This window comes from Phyllobates terribilis, unplaced genomic scaffold, assembly GCF_046119375.1.
Source record: "Phyllobates terribilis strain yellow unplaced genomic scaffold, ASM4611937v1 Scaffold_7__3_contigs__length_470593459, whole genome shotgun sequence".
Lineage (NCBI taxonomy): Eukaryota > Metazoa > Chordata > Amphibia > Anura > Dendrobatidae > Phyllobates > Phyllobates terribilis.
Window position 1 is genome coordinate 241,664,190 of NW_027362767.1, and position 25,321 is coordinate 241,689,510.

Consider the following 25,321-nt stretch of genomic DNA (forward strand, 5'->3'; position numbering starts at 1 on the left):
TCTTCTGTTCAGTACAAGGGAATGATTCTATCATAGATCAACTAGATTAAAGGGGTTGTCCACCTTTGGAGACAGTTGTTTTATTCATTTTTTTTTTACTTATATGCATGTATTTTGGGGTAAAAATCATTTTTGCAATTGGGTTTCATTAAAAAGTTTGCACTGTTTGGCTTTTAAAGTTTTTGCTTCACAGCACAAGCAACTTTCATGTGGTCATAAATCAGCTGCGAAGATCTCAGAAAAGACAGATAAAAGGGTTACAAACTCCCCATTGGACTGTCATAGCGGAGCTGACTGATGGATTCTCAGTTAACTCATTCTGCAGCCAGAAATATATACAGTGAAACACAGAGGATATAGAAGACAAACGGTGCAATATTTTTAATGAAACCCATTTGCAAAAATGATTTTTAGCCCCAATTACACTTGAAGTTTATAAAAACAAAAAAAATGTCCCTTATGGTGGACAACCACTTTAAATCATTTGCACTGTATTGAGATATTTGGCTACTCTTTAGATAAGATATTGGACATCCTTTGGAGTGAAGTTTGTCCCTGGAGCTCTTGGAGAATGACCAAAATCTGAGGAGCTTTATGTTTATGCAAACCCCACCCCGATTTTGCTCTGGGACAGGGCCGGCGTCAGCACCCGGCGCACCTGGGCAAGTGCCGGGGCCCTGAGCAGGCAGGGGGGCCCACTGGCGGCCGTGCACCCCGCTGGGCTATGGGCGGAGGAGAGCGGTGTCAGCGCCCGCCCTTCTCCGCCACTTGCTCAGGGCCCCAGCAGCCGGATACTTACCTCTCCCCGTGCCTCCGCAGATCCGCTGTCTTCCTGCTCTGCGCTCCCTTGACATCTCAGGTCAGAGGGCGCGGTGACGTCCTTCCACCGCGCGCTCCCCTGAGCCGTCACAGGGAGTGCAGAGCGGGACGACGCCGGCAACGCTGGAGTCCGGACCCGAGCAGCGGGCAGCAGGTGAGGAGGAGGGAGGTGAGTATTTGATTTTTTATTTTTTTTTTAATGTGGGGGGTGACATCCTGCATGGGGCATTATATAGAGAGGGGAGGGGGGGGGTAATCATCCTGCATGGGGCATTATAAAGAGAGGGGGGGTGACATCCTAGATGGGGCATTATAAAGAGAGGGGGGGTGACATCCTGCATGGGGCATTATAAAGAGAGGAGGGGGGTGACATCCTGCATGGGGCATTATAAAGAGAGGGGGGGTGACATCCTGCATGGGGCATTATAGAGAGAGGGGGTGACAGCCTGCATGGGGCCTTATAAAGAGGGGGGGTACATCAGGCATGGGGCATTATAAAGAGGGGGGGTGTGACATCCTGCATGGGGTATTATAAAGAGAGGGGGGTAATCATCCTGCATGGGGCATTATAAAGAGAGGGGGGGTGACATCCTAGATGGGGCATTATAAAGAGAGGGGGTGACATCCTGCATGGGGCATTATAAAGAGAGGAGGGGGGTGACATCCTGCATGGGGCATTATAAAGAGAGGGGGGGTGACATCCTGCATGGGGCATTATAGAGAGAGGGGGTAACAGCCTGCATGGGGCCTTATAAAGAGGGGGGGTATATTCTGCATGGGGCATTATAAAGAGAGGGGGGTGTGACATCCTGCATGGGGTATTATAAAGAGAGGGGGGTGACATCCTGCATGGGGCATTATAAAGAGGAGGGGTGACAGCCTGCATGGGGCATTATAAGGTGGGGAACAGCCTGCATGGGGCATTATAAGGGGGGGGGCAGGGCCGGCGTCAGCACCCGGGCAAGTGCCGGGGTCCTGAGCAGGCGGGGAGGCCCACTGGCAGTCGTGCACCTCGCTGGGCTATGGGCGGAGGAGAGCGGTGTCAGCGCCGGCCCTTCTCCGCCGCTTGCTCAGGGCCCGGCAGCCGGATACTTACCTCTACCCGTGCCTCCGCAGATCCGCTGTCTTCCTGCTCTGCGCTCCCTGTGACGTCTCAGGTCAGAGGGCGCAGTGACGTCTTTCCACCGCGCCCTCCCCTGAGCCGTCACAGGGAGCGCAGAGCGGGACGACGCCGGCAACGCTGGAGTCCGGACCCAAGCAGCGGGCAGCAGGTGAGGAGGAGGGAGGTGAGTATTTGATTTTTTTTTTTTTTAATGTGGGGGGTGACATCCTTCATGGGGCATTATAAAGAGAGGGGAGGGGGGGTAATCATCCTGCATGGGGCATTATAAATAGAGGGGGGGTGACATCTTAGATGGGGCATTATAAAGAGAGTGGGGGTGACATCCTGCATGAGGCATTATAAAGAGTGGAGGGGGGTGACATCCTGCATGGGGCATTATAAAGAGAGGGGGGGTGACATCCTGCATGGGGCATTATAGAGAGAGGGTGTGACAGCCTGCATGGGGCCTTATAAAGAGGGGGGGTACATCCTGCATGGGGCATTATAAAGAGAGGGGTGTGTGACATCCTGCATGGGGCATTATAAAGAGAGGTGGGGTGACATCCTGCATGGGGCATTATAAAGAGAGGGGGGGGTGACATCCTGCATGAGGCCTTATAAAGAGGGGGGGTACATCCTGCATGGGGCATTATAAAGAGGAGGGGTGACAGCCTGCATGGGGCATTATAAGGTGGGGAACAGCCTGCATGGGGCATTATAAGGGGGGGGGGGACAGACTGCATAGTGCATTATGTGGGGGGAACAGCCTGCATGGAGCATTATAAGGGGGGGGACAGCCTGTATGGGGCATTATGTGGGGGGAACAGCCTGCATGGAGCATTGTAAGGGGGGGGACAGCCTGTATGGGGCATTATGTGGGGGGTAACAGCCTGCATGGAGCATTATAAGGGGGGGGACAGCCTGTATGGGGCATTATGTGGGGGGTAACAGCCTGCATGCAGTATTAAATGGGGGCCAGTATCCTGTATGGAGCGTTATATGGGGGCAGTATCCTGTATGGAGCTTTATAAGGGGACCAGTATCCTGTATGGAGTGTTATATGGGGGCCAGTATTCTGTATGGAGCCTTATATGGGGGCCAGTATTCCGTATGGAGCCTTATATGGAGGCCAGTATTCAGTATGATGCCTTATATGGGGGCCAAGTATTCCGTATGGAGCCTTATATGGGGGCCAGTATTCCGTATGGGGCCTTATATGGGGGCCAGTATTCCGTATGGGGCCTTATATGGGGGCCAGTATTCCATATGGAGCGTTATATGGGGGCCAGTATTCCGTATGGAGCATTATATGGGGGCCAGTATCCCGCATGGAGAGATATATGGGGGCCAGTATTCCGTATGGAGCGTTATATGGGGGCCAGTATACTGTGTGGAGCGATTCGCCGGTTTCTGAGCTATTGTGGAAGTTACAATAGATATCACTCATGTAATGTAAGAAGTGAAATCTTTGCATTGTATTATATATATATATTTCTCTGCGGTATCTGTGCATCATGAATCATGGTATGTATTAAAGGGGCCCACTGAGACTCTTTCGCCCGGGGCCCAGAAAAACCTGGAGCCGGCCCTGGGGGGGGGACAACCTGCATAGTGCATTATGTGGGGGGAACAGCCTGCATGGAGCATTATAAGGGGGGGGGCAGCCTGTATGGGGCATTATGTGGGGGGAACAGCCTGCATGGAGCATTATAAGGGGGGGGGGACAGCCTGTATGGGGCATTATGTGGGGAGTAACAGCCTGCATGGAGCATTATAAGGGGGGGGGGCAGCCTGTATGGGGCATTATGTGGGGGGTAATCAGCCTGCATGCAGCATTATATGGGGGCCAGTATCCTGTATGGAGCGTTATATGGGGGCCAGTATCCTGTATGGAACTTTATAAGGGGACCAGTGTCCTGTATGGAGCATTATATGGGGGCCAGTATCCTGTATGGAGCTTTATAAGGGGACCAGTATCCTGTATGGAGCGTTATATGGGGGCCAGTATTCTGTAAGGAGCCTTATATGGGGGCCAGTATACCATATGGAGCCTTATATGGAGGCCAGTATTCAGTATGAAGCCTTATATGGGGCCAAGTATTCCGTATGGAGCCTTATATGGGGGCCAGTATTCCGTATGGGGCCTTATATGGGGGCCAGTATTCCGTATGGAGCGTTATATGGGGGCCAGTATTCTGTATGGAGCCTTATATGGGGGCCAGTATACCGTATGGAGCCTTATATGGAGGCCAGTATTCAGTATGGAGCGTTATATGGGGGCCAGTATTCCGTATGGAGCGTTATATGGGGGCCAGTATTCCGTATGGAGCATTATATGGGGGCCAGTATTCCGTATGGAGCGTTATATGGGGGCCAGTATACTGTGTGGAGCGATTTGCCGGTTTCTGAGCTATTGTGGAATTTACAATAGATATCACTCATGTAATGTAAGAAGTGAAATCTTTGCATGTACTCTATATATATATATATTTCTCTGCGGTATCTGTGCATCATGAATCGTGGTATGTATTAAAGGGGCGCACTGAGACTCTTTCGCCCGGGGCCCAGAAAAACCTGGAGCCGGCCCTGCTCTGGGCCATGTCCATGGATTGTATCAAGAAATTCAGGACAGTCCCGGAAAAATTGGGAATAGTGAGTGAGCCTGAGTGGCAAGCACAACGTGCAGCGACAAAGACGCTACACCACAACGTTGCGAGGGGTGGTGCTGGAGATACTATTTTAGGGATTGGTGCTAACATGCAGGCAGGTAGTCATTGACTGTGGGCCGTGAGTCCATACGGGTATTTTCTAGTGTTCATTGAGGGTCCGCCAGTGATGCAGTTAGGAAACAGACAGGGTCTGGACTACTATAAAGGAGAAGCCGGGCTGCAAGCAGAAGCGTGACGAATGGAAGCAGAAATGAAAAGGACGTCTGTAAAAATTCTCAGACCAAAAAGGGATGCAACCAAAGACCACCCTATAGTTTTTGAGAATTTACAACCGGTATCCGAGTGCTGCCAAATTGTAGCCCTATAGATCCCTGACATAAGTGAACCACAGGCCCATAAGTCAGACACCACAACTGCCTTACTCCCAGATGGTGACCGAGGTAAGGCCAAAGACTATTTGGCTTATTTGTTAATTTTTTTTCTTACCTACAGTGTCTCTCTGCGATAACCTCACCCAGCTGTGTGCCTCACCCAGGTTGTAGACCATTATGCTGAGCGCCTTATGACGGTAAGAGTTTTCCTGTTGCAATATAAGCTATGACTATTTCCTGTGGCCCGACCCTTGGCAACATTACACACAGTAAAAAAAAAAATCATTAAAGGGTTTTTCTCTACTTTATTAGCCCCTTAAAGCAGTTGTCAATATGAGCTAATACAGCATATGGACTTCATACAGTACTATCCGGAATACAGTTGCAATATAGTAATGTCTCCTCTCTGGCAGACCATAAATACTCCCTGCAGTGCCCAGTGAAGGTGGAAATTGTGGGCAGACACATCTTCCCCTAGTTTTAAAGATTGCCTGTCATCAAATCAAAAGTGGACAGTTTTTGGTCTTACTTTATTCTCGCTGCTCCCCTGAGTTAATTTTTTTTTCATGCACCATACGGTTCCAGAGATATAGGCCTTTTTATTTAGTGCTAATATGTATGGTCATTATCTAGGGGGCATGGCACATGGAGTAATTATGCAAAGCTGTTTAAGGACACGCCCCAGAGGATCCCTTGAGTCACGCCCCCAGAGTATGGTGCGGACCATGTAAAGTAGCACTAAATAAAAAGGCCCATAAGTCTGAAACCTTATGACAGATTTAAATAAAACAAACAGCAGAATACTTGGGGGAGCGACGGGAATAAAATAAGAACAAAAACTGGCTAATTTTGCCCTGGTGACAAGTCCTCTTCTTCAGCTTTTTTCCGGGTTTTAAAAAAAGTCTGATCCCTTTTTGGTTATGGTAAAACTATACAAATATTTTATTTAATATGTTGGCGTTATTAGGGCTCCAATGCCATAAAACTGCAGAACTACTGAGTTTTACTCCTTAAGTAGTGGTAGTGTAATCTTGCTTTTAAATAAGGGTGAAAGTTTTAAAGGGGATGTGTTGCTACATTCTATATATGAGAGAAAATACTCTGTTCAGGACCCTCATCTCTTGGACACATTTGAGAGCAGTTATGAAGGTTGCTTTCACTCCGGAAGGACCCATCTTGTCCTGCATTTCTCAGACAGCCCAATGATTTGCATGAACGCTGTGTAATGCTTCATCTCCCCTGTGGTGGCGCTGCAGGGAAATTGAACACTCACTGTAATGTTTTAACAGATTACCATTGATTGCTGAAGATCACAACAGGGGGTGGGGTGGGGACATTTTCTGATCAGTTTATTGTCATGGGACCCTACTAAGAAGTAGGTTCAAGTTTTTTTTCAAGATTCTTGGGCCATTTTTGGTTTGTGTGTCAGTTTTTACAATCTTTGTTGCATCCATTTTTCTCATAAAAATATATATTTTTTAGCTTCTCCTACTTACTAAACGGTGAAATACAGACAGCAATCGACGGCCACCATGTGTCATGATTTTTGCATGAGGCTTTCGACTTCCATTGGCAAAGTTTGATCCGCAATATGGATCTAATTAGGATGTGTCTCCATGTTCATTTTCTTGTTTTATTTGCTGATGCATCTGTAACACAGGTACTTTAGATGCAGAGACACGGAAACACAGAGCAGCCAGTACAGGGTTAATAAACAAGTGGGATTTACTGTAACAGGGTCAATCTCCATGCAGGGAGTAACAGGGGAAATATGGGGAAATATGGGGACAATAAGGGGAGTAGCAGGTAACAGAGTATAAACGACAATTCACAGTTTAGCTAGATGTAGCAGAGTCGACACGGTTGTAATTGGCAGTTTTACACTTAGCTGACTCTTGTTCCCAACAAGGCAGATGCCGGCTGATGCCGGTGTTTTCTTCTGGCTTCCCCGCCTAAACAATGCTCCGTCTTCTGGCGGCAGTGGGCGGTCTCCGGCTTGACCCACTGAGCCCCTAGTCCATAACACTGCACCTCACTTGCTCGGCTCTACGTCTTCTGGCGGCAGCGGGCGGTCTCCGGTTTGACCCACTGAGCCCCTAGTCCATAACACTGCACCTCACTTGCTCGGCTCCACGGACCCTGTGTCTCTTCTTCCTCTAGTCGGGCTTGACTCTCACTGTCAACTGCCTGCTTTCCCGCGCAAAACTCCTTTTTCTCCCTCTTCCTAGACACGCTTCCTGCTCCCCGGTCACCTGACTCCTGAGCTTTGGCTCTGGACACGCCCCCAGCTTCCCGGTCACCTGACTCCTGTGTTCACAGTCTGTCTTCCCCCTGCAACCAGAGACACGGCCCCGGCAGTTCCGGATCCCTTGTTCTGAAAGTACTTACACCCTGGTATTCCCCCTTACACTCCCACTCTCCTTTAACTCGCCATTCCACGGGCGAGAGTTCCTTCACCAAACGTTCACATTCTTGGACTTCCTGAACGATATGTTGCCATATAAATTGATCTTGTTCGTAACGGTGAGGAGGCACTCCTGCTGTTGTCCGTTCTGACCGGCGTAACTCAGTTTGACCGATGGGGGGTGCAGGGACACTTGGATTCCCAATCTCCGCCTGCCCGGTGGCTTCAACCGATGGTGTTCCCTCGCCGCCTGCACTGGGACTGCAGGTAATCGAGTGCTGTGGCTCGGAGGTAGAATCAACAATTCTTCTTCATCCACATCGTGGCTTGGGGCAACTGTGACAGGACCCTCTCTAGAAGCAGGTGATCCTTCTTCATCTTCGTCATCTTTAGACAGACAGGGCCGCAGCATACTACGGTGAACCACTCTGGTAGGGGCTCCTTCAGCCCCCTTGGGTTGAACTTCATACACAGGTCCTTCAGCGCCAACCCTGCACTTCACTCGGTGCGGGGTCCATTCCCACTGCCTACTCAATTTGCCTCGGGGCCGCCTGTCTCGAACCAACACCCACTCCCCGGGCCTCAGAGCTGTCCCTCGAAGAGGCAATGTCTCATGATGTTTGAGCTCCCAAAACTTTTGTTGTACCAACCGTCGGAGGGACTGCAGTCGATGCCGGTGTTCCCGGACCCAGGAATACACCCCCGTCCGTGGGTAGTCCTCCTCGGGGTCCAGCTCTAACTCGGTAATCTCTCGCCCCTTTCGCCCGAACAGTAAGGTATAAGGAGTGAACCCCATCGTACTATTCACTCGGTTGTTGTAGACCCACACCAGCTCGGCAACAAACTCAGGCCACCGTACCTTCCGATCTTCCTCCAACGTGCGGAGCATTTGGATCAGTGTCCGATTAAAGCGTTCACAGGCCCCATTTCCTTGAGGGTGGTAAGGAGTAGTCCATGACTTCTCAATCCTGTACAACCGGTGCAGCTCTTCCATCACCCGGCCCTGGAAGCAGGCGCCTTGATCGGAATGGATCCTCTTTGGGCAGCGGTACACCCGAATGAAGTCTCGGCAGATGGCCTGCGCAGCAGATTCGGAGGTCTGGTCTCTGGTCGGGGTCACCACCGCAAGCTTTGAGAAATGGTCTGTCATCACTAGGCAGTGTTCATACCCGAGATGTGCCGGTCCAACAGTCAAATAGTCGATCATCAACACCTCCAAGGGGCAGAAGTCACAATGGTTTGTATGGGGACCCGCTGCTCTGGGGGCTTAACCAGTTCACAGCTCCGACATCTTCGACAAGTGTCTTCTATTATTGCTCGCAGTCGGGGGTGGTACACCAGCCTCTGCAACCACTGAAATGTCTTCTCTGGTCCGAAGTGAGCTTCTCATTCATGAGCCTCCTTAGCCACTACTCCGACCAACTTCTCTGGGATCACCACTTGCCAAGTGATCCCGAACTCTCGCAGTAGCTGTACCCGTCGGTACAGCAGCCTATCTCACAAACAAAGTCTCTCCCATTGTCCCAACATTTTCAGGGCCCCTGGGGACAGGGTACTCCTCTCCTTTCGACTGGGGACCTGTCTCAAAGCCACCCATTGACATAATTGGGCGACTTCTTTGTCAGTCTGTTGAAGTCGGACTCAGTTGTCTCTTGGCTGCCCTAGCACTTGTTCTTCTGACGTCTCTCCTATCTGTCCCTGCGCCGCGACCAGCGGTCCCACGAAACTTCGGAAGCTAGGGACCTCATCCACCTCCAAATCTTCATCGCGGTCATGATCAGTCCGTTTATATGTCACTCTGGAGAGGGCGTTGGCGTGAGTATTCTCTGCCTTAGAACGGTAGGCGATCTTATACCGGTACCTGGCCATGCGGGCCACCCATCGCTGCTCCAGGGCCCCCAATTTCGCATTCTCCAGGTGAGCCAGCGAGTTGTTATCTGTTCTCACCAGTACTTCGGACCCAGACAAATACTCTGCAAACTTTTCAGTCAGTGCCCAAACAAGGGCCAGCAACTCTAATTTGAAAGAGCTATAATTATCTGGGTTCCTCTCAGAGTCGTGAAGGAAGTGACTGGCGTACGCAATCACGCGCTCTTTCTCCTCCTGTACTTGGGATAACACGGCTCCCGGACCATGTAGGCTCCCATCAGTGTGGAGTATGAATGGTTGGGAGAAATCCGCATAGGCAAGTATTGGGGCCTCGGTCAGGGCCATTTTTAGGGCACGGAAGGCCTCTTCCTGGCTGCTTCCCCACCGAATCGCCTGATTCTTGGAGCCCGCCGGCACTCCCTTAAGTAGCTCCAGCAATGGGTTGGCTATGCGGGTGAAGTTCTTCAGGAATCTTCGGTAGTATCCGGCAAGTCCCAGGAAGGCCCGAACATCCTTCACTATCTTCGGGGTAGGCCACTCCTCTACGGCGGCCACCTTTTCCCGGGTGGGCCTGACTCCTTCACCGGACACAGTATGACCGAGATATTCGATCGGTTTGCGGAACAGGTGGCACTTCTGGGGCTTCACCTTTAGGCCATGACTCTGTAGGCGACTCAGTACTTGCTCCAGTCGCTGGAGGTGCTCCTCGAAGGTGGCGGCATAGACAATTATGTCGTCAAGATAAATCAGTGTCGCCTCGAAGTTCAAATCGCCAAGGCACCTCTCCATCAGACGCTGGAATGTCCTGGGGGCGTTAGTCAGGCCGAAGGGCATCCGATTGAACACGAACAGTCCCATGGGTAATATGAATGCCGTCTTCGCAGGGTCATGTTCGGCCACGGGCACTTGCAAATACCCGCTGGCCAGATCCAAGGAGGAGAAGTATCTTGCCTTCCCTAAGGCCGACAGGGACTCTTCGATTCGGGGTAGTGGGTAAGAGTCTCGTACTGTACAGGCATTCAGTCGTCTATAGTCCACACAGAACCGCAGGGTCCCATCTTTCTTCCTGACCAGGACAATTGGGGCTGCCCACGGACTCTGACTCTCCCGTATCACACCATTCTGTAACAAATGGGCTAGCATTTCCTTGACATCTTTATACATCTGGGGAGGTATCTGCCGGTATCTCTCCCGCACTGGGGCAGCGCTCCCCGTGGGAATCTCGTGGGTAATAGCTTCGGTGCAACCAAAATCATTCTCATGGCAAGCAAAGACTTCCTGGTACCGCTCCAGTACCTACTCAACCTGCTGCACCTGTCGAGGTGAAAGTCCCGTCAATTCAGCCCGCATTCGTTCTAGGATTCTTCGTCCCCCCTTCGCACTAGCACGGTGGGATTCCGGCGGCACGGTGACCGCCAGAGTCCAGTGGTCTCCTCGTACAGCGGACATCTGTACCACATCAGGTCGCACCAACTTCTCTGGCATTCCCAGAATCTGGGCTATTTCCGCCCTGGGAGGGAGTGTGAGATCACCTTCGCCCAGATTAACGCACCGCACTATAACATTGCCACCCTGGACGGTGGCCAGTGTCCGAGCCACCAGGAGTCCAGGGGGTACTTTGTCCATCGATGTTGGTTCTATCTGATTTTCGATCCCCTCAAGAGGTGTGCAGGCCCGAGCGGGTAACGTGAGTACAGTTTGTCCTGGCGGTAAGGTGAGCGCCGTAGCTGCTTGTACTATTATTTTCCCCAGGACCTTCCCTTCACTCGACGTCTCCTGAGCCTGGGCGGCTCGGATTAATTGTTGAAAAACCCTCCTTGGGGGGGTTTGTGGGTCCCACCGGTCTAGAGGAATCTCCTTCGGCTCACTAATCAGGATTTGCCCGATCTCTTTCAGCCCATTCATTCCGAGGGTCACCGGGGGTCCACTTCCGGTTTCCCCTGCGACCAAGACGACCCCTTTTTTTCCCACATCTTTTCCATACACTCAAATCTTCATCCATACCACACCTGCAACCGGGATGGGTAATTGATTAGCTGCCGTGAGTCTAATTACTGGTCCCCATTCAGGCCGCGCTATCTCTGGAAATTGCTGTTGAAAATAGGCTTCTGTCATCGTAGTCACCTGGGATCCCCTGTCAATCAGGCAGTGAACAGCCCGACTGCTTATTTCAGCCCAGACAGTCGGGCTAGTGGAAACTAGGTCCTTGGGACTTCCTCTTTTTCTTTCCCCTTCCTTAGGCTCCGGGCTGGGTCCCCCAAACACGGAACCCGTTAGTTTAACGGCTGTCGCGACAGGGGCCGCCCTCGGCTTGCACAGCCCCTGGCGAAATGTCCTGCGCCTCCGCACTTCCAGCAAGTCGTGTCTCTGTCTGTGTAGGGCTGCCTCACTTCTCTATGGAACTCTTCTGCAGGGCAGGGCCTGAATTCAATTCTTTCCCTAACTGGGGCAATCGATCCGGGTATCTCTCGGTGCAGGGGTCTTCTTGAGACTGGACCATTCACCCCGCATTTCCTGTATCTCCTTTCGCATCTCTCGAGCCCATTCCAGTTCAGCTGCAGGCAAGGTGGGTACCTCATTACTCCGGACCATCCCTGCCAGAGCCGTCACCCCCATCTCCTGCTCTCTCACACGTGCCTCCGCCCCCACTTCTAGAAAAGTCATACGTAGGTTGGCGCGCAGGCGCTCCCTGAGGCCTGCTTCAGCTGCACATCCCTGAGGCCTGCCACAAATTGGTCCCTTAAGATCACGTCAGGGGGGCCCATTCCCAAATTCCCCATGTCTTTTCTAGTGATATAGGCATGCACCATCTGTAATGCATTAACATACTGCGTCACAGTCTCCCCCTCCTGCTGCACTTGGTGAAACAGCCGTATCCTCAGCTCTCCTACATTGTTGGGATCCCCATGCATCTCCTCCAATATCCGCACCACTTTTTCTACAGTATCCCGGTCATGGGGAGGGCGGTACATCACGGAGTGCTGGGCCTGCCGTCTAGGGCCAGTAAGGCTATTTCGGCTTACATAGATGGGGTCATCGGCTGCATACGTAACATACTCCTGACTCTCTCAACCCAGTCCCACAGCATCATGTTGTCCCTGGTGAACTTTGGGAGATTGCTGAGCATGGCCCCCAGCGGCAAGCTAGATCCAGGGGCTCCCAGGAGGGACTGATCTGCAGTGTCTGTGTCTAAAGACTGCATCCTGCCGACTATGCCAAATGTAACACAGGTACTTTAGATGCAGTGACACAGAAACACAGAGCAGCTAGTACAGGGTTAATAAATAAGGGGGATTTACTGTAACAGGGTCAATCTCCACGCAGGGAGTAACAGGAGAAATATGGGGACAACAGACTATAAACGACAATTCACAGTTTCGCTAGATGTAGCAGAGTCGACACGGTTGTAATCGGCAGTTTTACACTTAGCTGACTCTAGTTCTCAACAAGGCAGATGCCGGCTGATGCCGGTGTTTTCTTCTGGCTTCCCCGCCTAAACAATGCTCCGTCTTCTGGCGGTAGCGGTCGGTCTCCGGTTTGACCTGCTGAGCCCCTAGTCCATAACACTGCACCTCACTTGCTCGACTCCACGTCTTCTGGCGGCAGCGGATGATCTCCGGTTTGACCCGCTGAGCCCCTAGTCCATAGCACTGCACCTCACTTGCTCGGCTCCACGGACCCTGCGTCTCTTCTCCCTCTAGTCGGGCTTGACTCCCACTGTCAACTGCCTGCTTTCCCGCGCAAAACTCCTTTTTCTCCCTCTTCCTAGACACGCCTTCAGCTCCATGGTCACCTGACACCTGAGCTCTGGCTCTAGACACGCCCACAGCTTCCCGGTCACCTGACTCCTGTGCTCGCAGTCTGTCTTCTCCCTGCAACCAGAGGCACAGCCCCGGTAGTTCCGGATCCCTTGTTCTGAAAGTACTTACACCCCGGTCTTCCCCCTTACACATCGGTCCACAAAAACAAAGCGCATGTGAAAAGGAACCTTGATTGTAATGAGTCCATGATCTGTCTGTAAAAATAACATCTATAGCACACGTACCAAAAAAACTGAAGCATGAAAGGGCCCTTAAAGGGTTGTCTAATTATTTTTTTTATTACTTAAAAGCATGTATTTGGGGCTAAAAATCATTTTTACAATTGGGTTTCATTTAAAATTTTGCAACATTTGACTTTTAGTTTCCCTGCACATTCAACTTTGATGGTCATAAATCAGCTGAGAGCAGCCAGAGTACAGTGCTAATCAGAGGCTATAGAAGGCAAACATGCAAAATTTTTGATGAAACCCAATTGCAAAATTGATTTTTAGTCCCAAAAACTTGCATCTAATTAAGAAAAAATGTCCTCATGTGACGACGGTGGGTGTGGATCCATTGCGCCACTGGCCAGGTTTATCCTGGAGGGGCGTAACTAAGTAACTACCTGGTCTTCACTAGAGCCTCTGAAGGTGAGGATAGGCTTGGGCCGTTGGTGCCACTCTAGGGCAGTCCCCGAACCTGCATCAGCTGACCAATGTGCCAGATGCATGAATGCGAAGATAGAAACTTGGTCAGACAGTCCGAGGACGGGGTGTGCACCACAGGCTCAAAATACGAAGCCGGGGTCAGGAGCGGAGAGATCAGATCAAAAAAGTAAATAAGCCGGTAACAGGAGAGTTAAAACAATAATGCACCAAGACAGGGAACTAGAAAGAAACTGCAACTAAAACCTAAGCTAGGGCAAGGTGTGGAGGGTGGGGCTGCTTAATATTACCACTGGTAGCAGGGGATAGGATAGGATAGGATAGGAAAGCAATACTCTGCAGAACACAGTGGTTTTAAATTCCTGCAGAGTCTGGCCATGACTCCCTATAGCCAGGTGGAGACTCTCCAGCTACAGGAGGATGTAGAAGTGCTGGAAGTGTTGCATAAGGCAGCTCAGCGAGATGGTCTGACACTTGGAGTAGCAGAGTAGTGAGCAGTGAGTAGGAAGGCGCTTTCAACCTGTGCGAATCACCGGCATGACACCCCTAAAAATTGACAGCCACTTTAAGGATAGTGATGACTTCAGATCCAATGATATATTGGAATTGTATGCTGGAAAAAAATCTGGAATATTTAAATTTCATAATTATCAGAAGGCAGAGAAGGAAGGGATATTACTATATAAGTAATTAATAAGTTTGCACTTGCTTTTTGCTAATTAGTAAGCTCACACTTATCACTTTGCTTGGTCTTGCCTACATTAATTATCAAGTCTTACAAATCAGGGTGTTTCTGAAGGAAAATGTACTTACAGTCTGATTATGGAGGTCGAACACGGTGCGATGTGTGGGAAGTGAGTAGGGCTGACCTATTTTTTTTCTTTAAAGAAGATTAGTCACCATAAGTGTTTATGAATAGCAATTATTGTGTATGGTATAAGTCAGATCTCCCCAACCGCAGTGAAAAGCTGTATATGGATCCAGAACCTTATGTCCAATTTATTCATCTACATGATAGATCCCCATTCTATGGTGGCCCTCATATTCTAATTCACCTTTATCTTCCAGGTTCCTGAAACTTAAAGGGATAATCCTTATGTTCAAAATGGGTATTATCGGATAGTGCTTGTAAATACGAGCATTTTTGCAATTTACTGCTTATTAAAATTTTCAGTTGTTCTTGAGATATTAACACTTTTCTTTTGTTTACAGCTCGTTGCCTTGGAGACCAACCACTGTTGCTAGACAGCAAAACATGCACAGGACTTACAAGCTCTTTTTTGTTGAGCTTTTACGCACTGTTTTGAAACTAGTCGGGATCGCTGGCAGTGATTACAAGCTAAACAGCAGCAGTGGTCGGTCTCCTACGCAACGAGCTGTCAACAAAAGAAAGGTGCTAATATCTCAAGAACAGCTGCAATTTTTAAGAGAGAATTTAGCAAATGGTGCCCGGATGTTCAGAGATTGAAACCTGCCACTGACTACTCAGCAGAAAAGGACCTGACACTAGGTCAAATTGGGCCATTTTTTGCTCTTATTTTATTCCATCTGACCCCCTGAGTATTCCGTTATTTTCTTTATTAAAATCTGCCATACCGTTCCAGAGAAATGGGCCTTTTTATCTAGTGCTAATTTTTAGATATTTACCAAAAAGGCATGTCTCACATGATCCTCTGGGGCGTGTCTCACATGATCCTCTGGGGCGTATCTCACAGGATCCTCTGGGGCGTGCCTCGCAGGATCCTCTGGGGCGTGTCTCACAGGATCCTCTGGGGCGTGTCTCACAGGACCCTCTGGGGCGTGACTCGCAGGATCCTCTGGGGCGTGTCTCACAGGATCCTCTGGGGTGTGTCTCACAGGACCCTCTGGGGCGTGTCTCTCAGGATCCTCTGGGGCGTGTCTCACAGGATCCTCTTGGGCGTGTCTTTAGCCTGCTCTTCATAATTACCCTTTTAGCACTGCTCCCTTGACAAAGACCATAAACATTTGCACTAAATTATAAGGCCGATATCTTTGGAACCGTATGGCAGATTTTCAAAAAGAAAAAAGGAGAATATTCATAGGAACAGCAGGAATATAAGAAAAGCAAAAACTGACAACATTCGACCTATCAACATATCCTCATTAAGGTAGTTCCTTAACCATCATGCACACAAGCCCAAAGAGAAGAGAAGTAAATGACTTGATAAAGTCTAGACATCCCGGCCACTGATTCCTTGTAATTATTAATTTCTATACGAGGCTCGTTTATGTGATTTTTTTTTATTGGGCAATTGAAGCTACTGGACCCCAATGGAAAATCTGTACAAAGGGTCCTCAAGCTACTATATATAATGGGACAAACCATGTGTGCAACTTCTGTAGTGGCATATGGGCTCAGTATGAATGAGGCAGCCCACCACCACATTCAAAGTAGATTTTTACTACCCATCAGATTGCATATAGCAACTTTGGCACACACATGGCAGGAGGAACTCTCCCCAGACTTACTCCGGGAATATTACATTATTTTTAACTTGGACCAGTATCTATTATACTTGCTAACATCCTGCATGTGCCATTAATAATATCTGTATTCCTTTTACATGGCACTGAAGCCTCTGGTCCTTTCAGACACCAGGGCCTTTGTGTGACATCTGCCTATGCACTACCTATAGCCATTTTCCTATAGGCAATTATTAATATGTAATAGTTCCGCTAAGCTGATAGGTAGCACTGCTATCCCATTATAGCAGGTCTCCTCAGGGCCTCTGTCTCTACATTATGCTGCTCTCACATTAGGTGGCAAATAACTAATGACAAATTCCCTTTAAAGGTGTTTTCTAGTAATAATTATTTAGGTCCATTGCCTTTCACTTCTTAAAAATAACAAATTCAGCAGAAACTCACCCACCCATGCTCCAGCACTGTGTCTCCACCACTGCTCCAGTCTTTGTTGACACACTTCAGAAGGTGACGTCACGGCTACAGTGAACGTGACCGCTGTAGCCCATCAGTGCCCTCCCCATCAGCTGAGCCCAGTAACTGGCTGCAGTGGTCACATGTGCTGTAGTAGTAACGTCACCGCTGAAGCCTGTCACCAAAGATTGGAGAAGCAGCGCTGGAGCAGGAAAGGGTGAGTAACAGCAGAGTTTATTTTTAAGGAGCACAAGTTCCTGGTTCCCCAAAAAATCATTTACAGAACAAAAAGTTTAAAGTAGTGGACAACCGCTTTAAAGTGTTTTTTTTTTTAAAGTTGTGCCCCTTTATCCCGCATAAATAAATGGCCACGTGTCACGGGTGTGTCGCCACGAAGATCGTCACGAGTACACAGCCTGACTTCTCGCAGATGACTTGTTGGTGCTTTGTGTTTTTTGGCAGTGAGGGAGTTAATTCTCTCTCTCTCTGTGCTAGACGAGGTCCAGCCTCGCCCAGCTGCAATCAATACTTCTGTAGTGAGACTCCTTCAAATGCCTGCTGGTCTGTTTGGGAAGTGTCGGTGAAAGCATTTCATTCAGACTTACAGAGCGGATCGTGGTGTTTGGAGTTTCTGAGATAAGTGTATTTGGAGTGTCTTTTCCCTTCCTCGCTTTATCATTTATCTCCTTTCCCGTTGGTGTTCCCTCTGTTGTAGTTGTGTAGTTGTTGTATGCAAGGTGGTTTTGGTTTTTCCCTTGTACTGTCTCGTTCGTCTAAGTACTGTGTGTGGGCATATTATTACTTGTCCCCTTTTGTTGTGATCGGGGTCCTTCTCAGGACTAGATTACTTAGGTGCAGGGATCCTCAGGAGGTAGGGGTTACGCTGGCGGCCTGGACCTCTGTACCTTTAACAGTACCTCCAGGTTGAGGGATTAGCCAGGGCCCCAGCTTAGGGTCAGCTTAGGCCCCCTACCTCCAGTATACAGAGACAGCGTGACACCACGTTAGGAGCCACCGCCTCAGCAAGCAGGGGTTTTAGTCACACCATGACCTTGGAGGTCTTAAAGGTGCCTTCAGCTCATTTGAGGAGACCAATACTTTTACGGGTCTTCCGTTACAGTTGGGGGCCCTATTGGAGATTTTGCATTGAAGGCCATGATCCTCAAATTACGCCTCTGCATACTGGAATAACACAATTATATTGTGATTATTAAAAATATATATTTTATAGAAATATCATTGATGTACCGCCCTGAACATCATAATAAATCTCATGACATGATCTACTAATATACACTCCTCAACACTGAAATTGTAACCCAAGATGGAAAAGTTGTGGAATTATGGAAATCCCAGGATGGATAGATGTGTTACTGATGTGCAAATGATGAAAAAAATGAAAATATTTTAAAAACATCTCGATTTTTTCAGTCTGGAGTATGAGTGCCATGTGCAGAAATCTCGCCACTTACAGCATTCTCTGCGGTGAGATTATTAATGGTCATCTGAGGAAGGTTCTGCTACACTGAATGCACTTGGGTAAATCATCAAGATCCACTGCTGGCAGCTCCTTTTAAAATTGACAACCAATGTGCTTGATGGGAGACAAGTCTGGAGACACTGCAGCCACAGTAGCACGTTTAGGCCACAAAGGCGGCTTACAGTTGCACGAGCAAAATGCGACCAGGTGTCATGTTGAAAAATGGCTTTTGGGACACTTAAGAGACACAGCCATATTACTGGTTCCACAACCAAATCAACGTAATGCCGAGGTGTTAGTGTACCTGGAAGAAAGTCCAGAGGGGTCTAGGTATCGTACATTATGTCACCCCACACCATAATCTTGGTAGTAGCACTGATGTGACGTTCCTTCGTGACGGCCTGTTTATGGCATTACCCAGGTGGTCTCTAGATGGAGAATGGAATGGAACAATGGATGCTGGAATGGAGGTCTATCCTCATCAATAAGTCCCCCTTTTGTCTAGGATGCAATAATAGCTGGAATCAGTCTGGAGACCCTGTGAGCAATGCCATGAAGAAGCCTTCATGAGGGAACATCACACTAGTCCTAATCATGGGATTATGGTGTGGGGTGACAATGCCAGGCTACATATTTTGCTAGTGTGAGCAGCCTGTATGGCCGTGCTACCATGGCCTGCAGTGTCTCCGGACTTGTTTCCAATCAAACACATCTTGGGTCGGCAATTCCACAGGGAGCTGCCAGCAGCGGATCTTGATGATTTTCACATCCAGTTGCATTCAGCGTCGCAGGAGTGTGCAGGGATTTCTGCACCTGGTGGTCAAACTTGACATTGAAGGGATTGAGATGTTTTGAAAATTTTGTTTCCATTCTTTCATCATTTGCAGGTCTATCCATCCTGTGATGTCCAGAATTCCACCACTTTTCCTTCTTGGTGTTGCAATTTCAATATTGAGGAGTGTAGTTTATAATATAAATGTGTATTCATCTGTCAGAACTGGAAATATGTATGATAAAGTGGCAGCAGGACCGCTACCAACACCTGGCAAACCCGGGTAAGTGCTGGGGCCCACGGTGCCTGGAGGACCCACTCTGCCCAGGTTTCAATACTCGACATTCACCCTACATGTACAGAGGATGTGCGCATTGCATGTATAGAGGATATGAGCCTATTCCATAATGTACGGGTGCTGGGTGCTCCAGGTGCAGCAGTTTAACAGCTTATATGCTGCGGTCAGTTCTGACAGCGGTATTTACGAGGTTGGAAATGGAGGAAGGTGTCCCTTTTGTTGACCATTGGCCCACCCTGCAACATGATTACTGGGTGTTGATGGCAGTGTCATGGCAGTCATGGTGACTATCAACAACCCCCATGTGCAGCACGGTGGCTCAGTGGTTAGCACTGTTGCCTTGCAGCACTGGGGTCCTGGGTTCAAATCCCACCAAGGACAACATCTGCAAGGAGTTTGTATGTTCTCCCAGTGTTTGTGTGGGTTTCCTCCAGGTTCTCCAGTTTCCTCCCACACTGCAAAAAAAATACTGTTAGGGAATGTAGATTGTGAGCCCCAATGGGGACAGTGCCAATAATGTCTGTAAATTGTCTGAATTGTAAAGTGCTGCAGAATATGTTGGTGCTATATAAATAAAAAGATTATTATTGCTATTTGTACACCTATGGAGCCAATATCATAGAAGATAGGTAAATTTATAGTACACTGCAGTATGTAAAAAAATGTAAATACCGTATATAATTATATGTATATATAAGATTTCAGATCCCCCATTAACTAAAACAAAAAAATATATAAAAATGTATATATTTGGTATTGCCACGTACGTAACTGTCCAAACTAATAAAATAATAATATTTATCCAGGACAGTGAACACGAAAACGAAAAAAAAACGAAATGTCAGAATCGCTATTTTTTGCTCTCTTTGCCTCCAAAAAAAATGATAAAAAGAGATTGAAAGTGAAAAGTTGGGACTCTGTCGCCCACGGTCCTGCGCAAACCTGGAGAGGACCCTGAGTGTAAGATTTATTTTTTCCTTGGGGTTTCTGCCAGGGATTCCGCATAAAAGTTACTAGCTGTTAACAGGGAACACTAGTTTGTAGTTAAAATGCACAGTTAATGAAGATATGTTAGGCTTTCAGTTAAGAGGGCGTTTATTGAGGTTAACAAAGAGGAAGCAAAAGGAAAACCAATTTTATATATGACGATAATCAGCCGTAGGGATGAGCGGCCCATCGGTCAGTTCACCCTGCGGCATAATGCCTGGCATATGTTATGTGGCCTATGCCCCCTTAGTCTTAGCAAAAGTTTGGAACAAAGAGCTGCCAGATGCGTCGCTAGCAACCCCAGGCCTAAAGGGTTAATCGCTACACTGGGTGGCATAGTAATGCATTATAGGCTGATGTTGCTTACCCAGATGATGGCACGTATACCGGCATCAGGGGTGCTGCACACAGAGGTTTACGTACATGCTATCATTCACACTGGAGGCCTCCATTCTGCACCCGGAGGACAATTCTACCGTTTTATTCGCCAGCGAGGCTGCTCCACATTGCAGGCCTCCTGGCATAGAAAGGGTGAAGTCTATCTAGTGCAGTATCCAGACGGCCATCTACACAATCAGAAGCATTTTTTTATTAGGTGATTATGATCTCGTTCCTATGTAATCCTGCCCCGGAGAGACAAATACGGGCGAGACGGAGACAAGACTACAGAATGGATAATAAAGCAGATGAGAGACATGGCTGGGGATACACCGGTGGGGGAGGGGGACGCAGGCATACAAAGCGATGCTGGGATGGGGACAATAGCTGGAAATGCAGGAGATGGAGGCATCACGTCGATCTTACAATATGTAGTCAGATTGATGGGTTTAGGCTATGGACGGGCACACGGACGGGAGCAGCCTGTCCCTCCTTTCCCCCTTTTTTGGTACGGCAGAACATCACGGGAACCATTCCCATCCTTACCTGTTCGCTTGCTGGGTCTTAATGTTACCCCAGCCGGAGACTGTAGATGGAGGGGCACCGGGAAGCTGTAGATTCGGGGTGCCCGTCTGATTTTTCCTTCCAGGCCACTCCAGCAAAAAGGAACCAGCCATCTTCTACATGGTGGGGAGGGGGAGGCAGGGAGCGAAGGATGGAGATGAAGAAAGGGGGGCTGACGGGGACAGGGAAGAGGTATCCGCCTCTTGTTGCTATGGATACGGGAGCCGGATGACTTGTCGGCTCCGGATGTTCGCAGGGATACAGCCCCATCCCTCCCCTGCACTGGTCTGACATCATTTAGGCAAAGAAAGCTTCACTCGGTCCCCGGCATACAAGATGTCTCGCTCCATGGACGGCGTTGTAGGAAGACGCGTAAATTATGTGCACGGATCCTCCAAGGATCCATCATTCAAGGGACATTTTTCGTGATACTCGTTAACTGCCAAAATCTACACAAGCAAATCCCCGCAGAGCATCGCTGCTCACCTTTTCCACACAAATTTCAGTCCATGGTTTGGAAACGACACTTGTGTTCACCTGCCGGAGACGTCTACAGTCGCTGCTGTGCTGCGTGGTCTTTTCTTTGCTCGGACTCTCGGGGGGTCATGTTACGATGATGGATTTTGGATCTGGGCAGCTGCATAGGTCTCCCTCAGAACAGCGACAACTTTTTTAGAACGATCTAAGGGCTTGTTCACATGTAGCGTATTTGATGCCTTTTTTTTTTTTGCCCGATAATTTTTAGCATAAAAAATGCAGCATTTTACAGAAGCAGCCAAATGAATGAGATGTATAAAATCTCACGCCCATGTTGCACATTGTGTCCTTACATTTTTGTTTTCCCCAAGACACAGCATATCAATTCTATCAGCATATTTGTGGCGTCCTTACTGCATTTTTTATGAAGACCTTAGAAAAAACACAGATAAAAGCATGAAAAATGCATGCAAACTCTTATGTTGTTGCATTTTTGCCCTTAAAAACTCAGGGATATCCAGTGAAGGAAGAGTGATACAATAACAATTCACAAATCTCCAAGGAAGAACGCATCAAAAAATTCATCAAAATGTGTAAAAAATGCATCTAAACTGTTTGTAATGTACGCAGCCTTTTTCCTGCCAATACTGTGCTTATTTTATGCAGAAATAAAAAAAAATACAGAAAATGCTACATCTGAACATACCTTATAGGTATGTTCACACAGAGCTTTCGAACATAGATTTTAACTCAGAATACTGCGTATTTCACATCAAAATGTGGCTGAAAAATATCTATGGTTTATAGCCACTTTTCCAGATAGTTTTGTCACTTTGTTGAAGTGTTCTCTGGGCAGATTTTCCTTGCAAATCTGCAGCAGAAACCCAAGGTTACCTTGAATTTCTGCCACTGATTCCGAAGCAGATTTTTTTCAACTGGTATTTACCCACAACTTAAAAGGCACCGATCATGTAATACCAGGGCTGTGGAGTCAGTAATCCAAACCTCCGACTCCAACTCCGACTCCTCAATTTCCATGACACCAACTCCACGACTCCGACTCCAACTCCCTCATACAGGGCTCATGTTTAAGTGATAAATTTACAGTAGCACAGATTCATAGGACAGACATTTATAGGACATTTCATAACTTTCCCAAATTCTTATGAAAGAAATATTACCCACAAATTGCATTGAACTTCTGTACCCAATTTATTATATATTTTAGGAGCTGGTGTCAGTCCATTTTATACTGACTGATTCCGACTCCACCAAAATGGACACGGACTCCGACTCCATGACTCCGACTCCACAGCGCTGTGTAGTACAGTTATTTTATATGTTTTTTTGTGACTGCTAGGTGCTGCCTATTGGTGGGGATCAGGTACTGAGACCCCCACTGATCAGTCGAAACGCCGTTCTGAAGTGCACAGCTCCTACATTATCTGCACACAGAGCGGTGCTCATTGGGGAGCTGCAAACTTCAGAGTGGAGTTTTGACCGATCAGTGGGGGTCTCAGAACCTGGACCCTACTGATTGGCAGCACATAGCAGCCCCTATATGTAAAAAAAAATTATATTTATTGTATAGATCATGAAAAATCACCAATATTTACCATTTCCATGCAAAAATTACCCAGTAAGAAGTATAGCTTACATAGTTTTTTTTTACTAATTGTATGGTTTATTTTTAGTTTTTATCATGATCTTTAATTAAAACTGCAAATGAGAAATCTTGCAATACTCACACCGACCACAGGGGCTTTTTAGACTCTAACTTCCTGCTGTTTCAGGAAATTCACTGAACATTAGCAGCAATGAACAGACCCCTGTCTTTTGTATTGAAGCATTTAATGAGCATGTGCAGAGGTCATTGTGAAGGAAGGGGGAGCAGGTCAGCTGTGACATCACCCATTATGATTGGTGGATCCTGTGTTATCAGCCATTGTAATCCTGCGTCTACTGATAAGGAGCCTGCCGTAAACACTTCCTGAAAGGACAGGAGATATGAATTTAAAATAACCCCTGTGGCCAATGTGAAAATTGCAGGATGATTCTTCTTTTTTCTTATGAAAAAAATGCCAATTTTTTTTTAAACTCCATGTAACAAAAAAAATCAAAAAACCATTTAAACAGTGGCCAGGGTGAGAATGCAAGGTTATAGAATTTTTTTTTCTCAACTATGAATAGTGACATAAAAAAAAATAAGCACCAATTCTTCAAAAATATGTTAAACATATAAAATTGATTTACATCATTGGTCATTTTCTTATGACACATTCCCTTTTAAGGCCTCATGTTATATATATTTTTTCTATCAGATACATTCAGGAAAACTAAACTTCCCTTCATCATTTGCAATATGTCACCGCCCAGCACTTTCTCTATTGCACATCACTCGCCCCCTGGACCGTGGGGCACGCAGAACCGGGCAATAGGGAGACGCTGGGAGTAGTAGTGGCGGCCCGGTCCCGCGGCTCAGGGTGGTCAGGCCAATGGTAGTCTGCTACGAGTTTCAAATAATGTCCGACTACGCCACCCGTGGATTGCGGTTATTAGGAACCGCCGCTGCAAGGCAGTCCGCTGGGGCCGATGACGTGTGCAGCTGGGATGGTGTGACTCCCCACGGGAAGAGTGCGGCCCCAGGGCAGAGTAGTGAATGGTGAGAGTGATGATAGTGCGAGTCCCGGTGCTGATAGTGCTGGAGGCGCGAAGGAGCACACAGACAACAAGTTACAGTCCAGGGTCTTTACTCACAGTTCGTTTGTTCCGGGTCACTTCTGTCAGCAGTGACCGCCCGAGCCGTGCTGCGTCCACCAGGTGAGGGGCTCGGTCAACTCCCAGGCAGCTCAGGAGCATGGCACAGGACCCCCTTTAATCCTTTCTCTGGCCTGCCTCACCAGTGACCCACTTTTGTCCAGCTGCCGCGGACTTGTGCGGTTAAACGTGGGCCCCGTCCTCCGCTGTCCTATATGGTGCCTTCCTAGCAGGTTTGATGAGGTGTCGCACCAATAGATGATCACGACGACCGGTCTTTGGCTGAGGGTTGTTTCTCCTCCACCAACTTGGGATCCGGTACCCTTAATCTGCCTGACCCTGCACCCTGGATTCTCGTGGGTTCTTAGGGTCCCTTCCACCTTCTTGTTCCTGAGCCCTTCTGTTTCTCTGTCTCTCCTTCTTTGCAGTTCCTGTTCTGTTCCTTTCTGTTCCTTTCTCTTGGAGCTGAGATGAGCCAGAATCTCAGCTCCCCTTCACCTCCTCCTCGGCCTCTCACTAGGCCCTCCTGGAGTAGAGCTCCTACAGAGCCTCTACTCCCTGTCTTCTCCTCTGGCTGAACGAACCTAGATCTAAGATGGTGCCCACCTTTTATACCTCCCTCTAGCCATGAGCCCAGGTGACCAGCAACCAATGGGCTCCTACCTACGCTCAGGAACCGCCCCCTATCTGCCCCTACAGCACTGGGTGTTCCACCCCTCCCTCCCCACTCCAGCAGGGACATGGTCGGTCGTGCCTGCACTTCTGTCTAGTGGGAGCACCGTTGAGCTGTCCCTCGGAAATGGGGTGTGTGTGCTGCATGCAGCTAACTGAGCCCTGGTCCATACTCCATCCTTACCTGGGAGTGGAATATCACACCTCTGGCAGAGGTGCAATACCCCTGTAGCGGCCGAACCCTCGGGGCGCTACACACACAGGTAACATTGTATCCAATTATTGAAATACAATAAGAAGCCACAGTTAGGACTGACTCGTACTACAGTCTGCCTGACA

At 48.3% G+C, this 25,321-nt stretch overlaps 1 protein-coding gene across 1 annotated transcript in view; it reads right to left on the reverse strand.

The window, feature by feature from the left end:
* The window catches only part of GPR173 (G protein-coupled receptor 173), a 38,935-nt gene extending 17,643 nt beyond the window's left edge, over positions 1-21,292 (reverse strand). The window contains exon 1 of the mRNA XM_073639970.1: positions 21,059-21,292. The gene's annotated coding sequence lies outside the window, so the exon portion shown is untranslated. The remainder of the gene's footprint in view (positions 1-21,058) is intronic.
* Between the last annotated feature and the right edge of the window lie 4,029 nt (positions 21,293-25,321).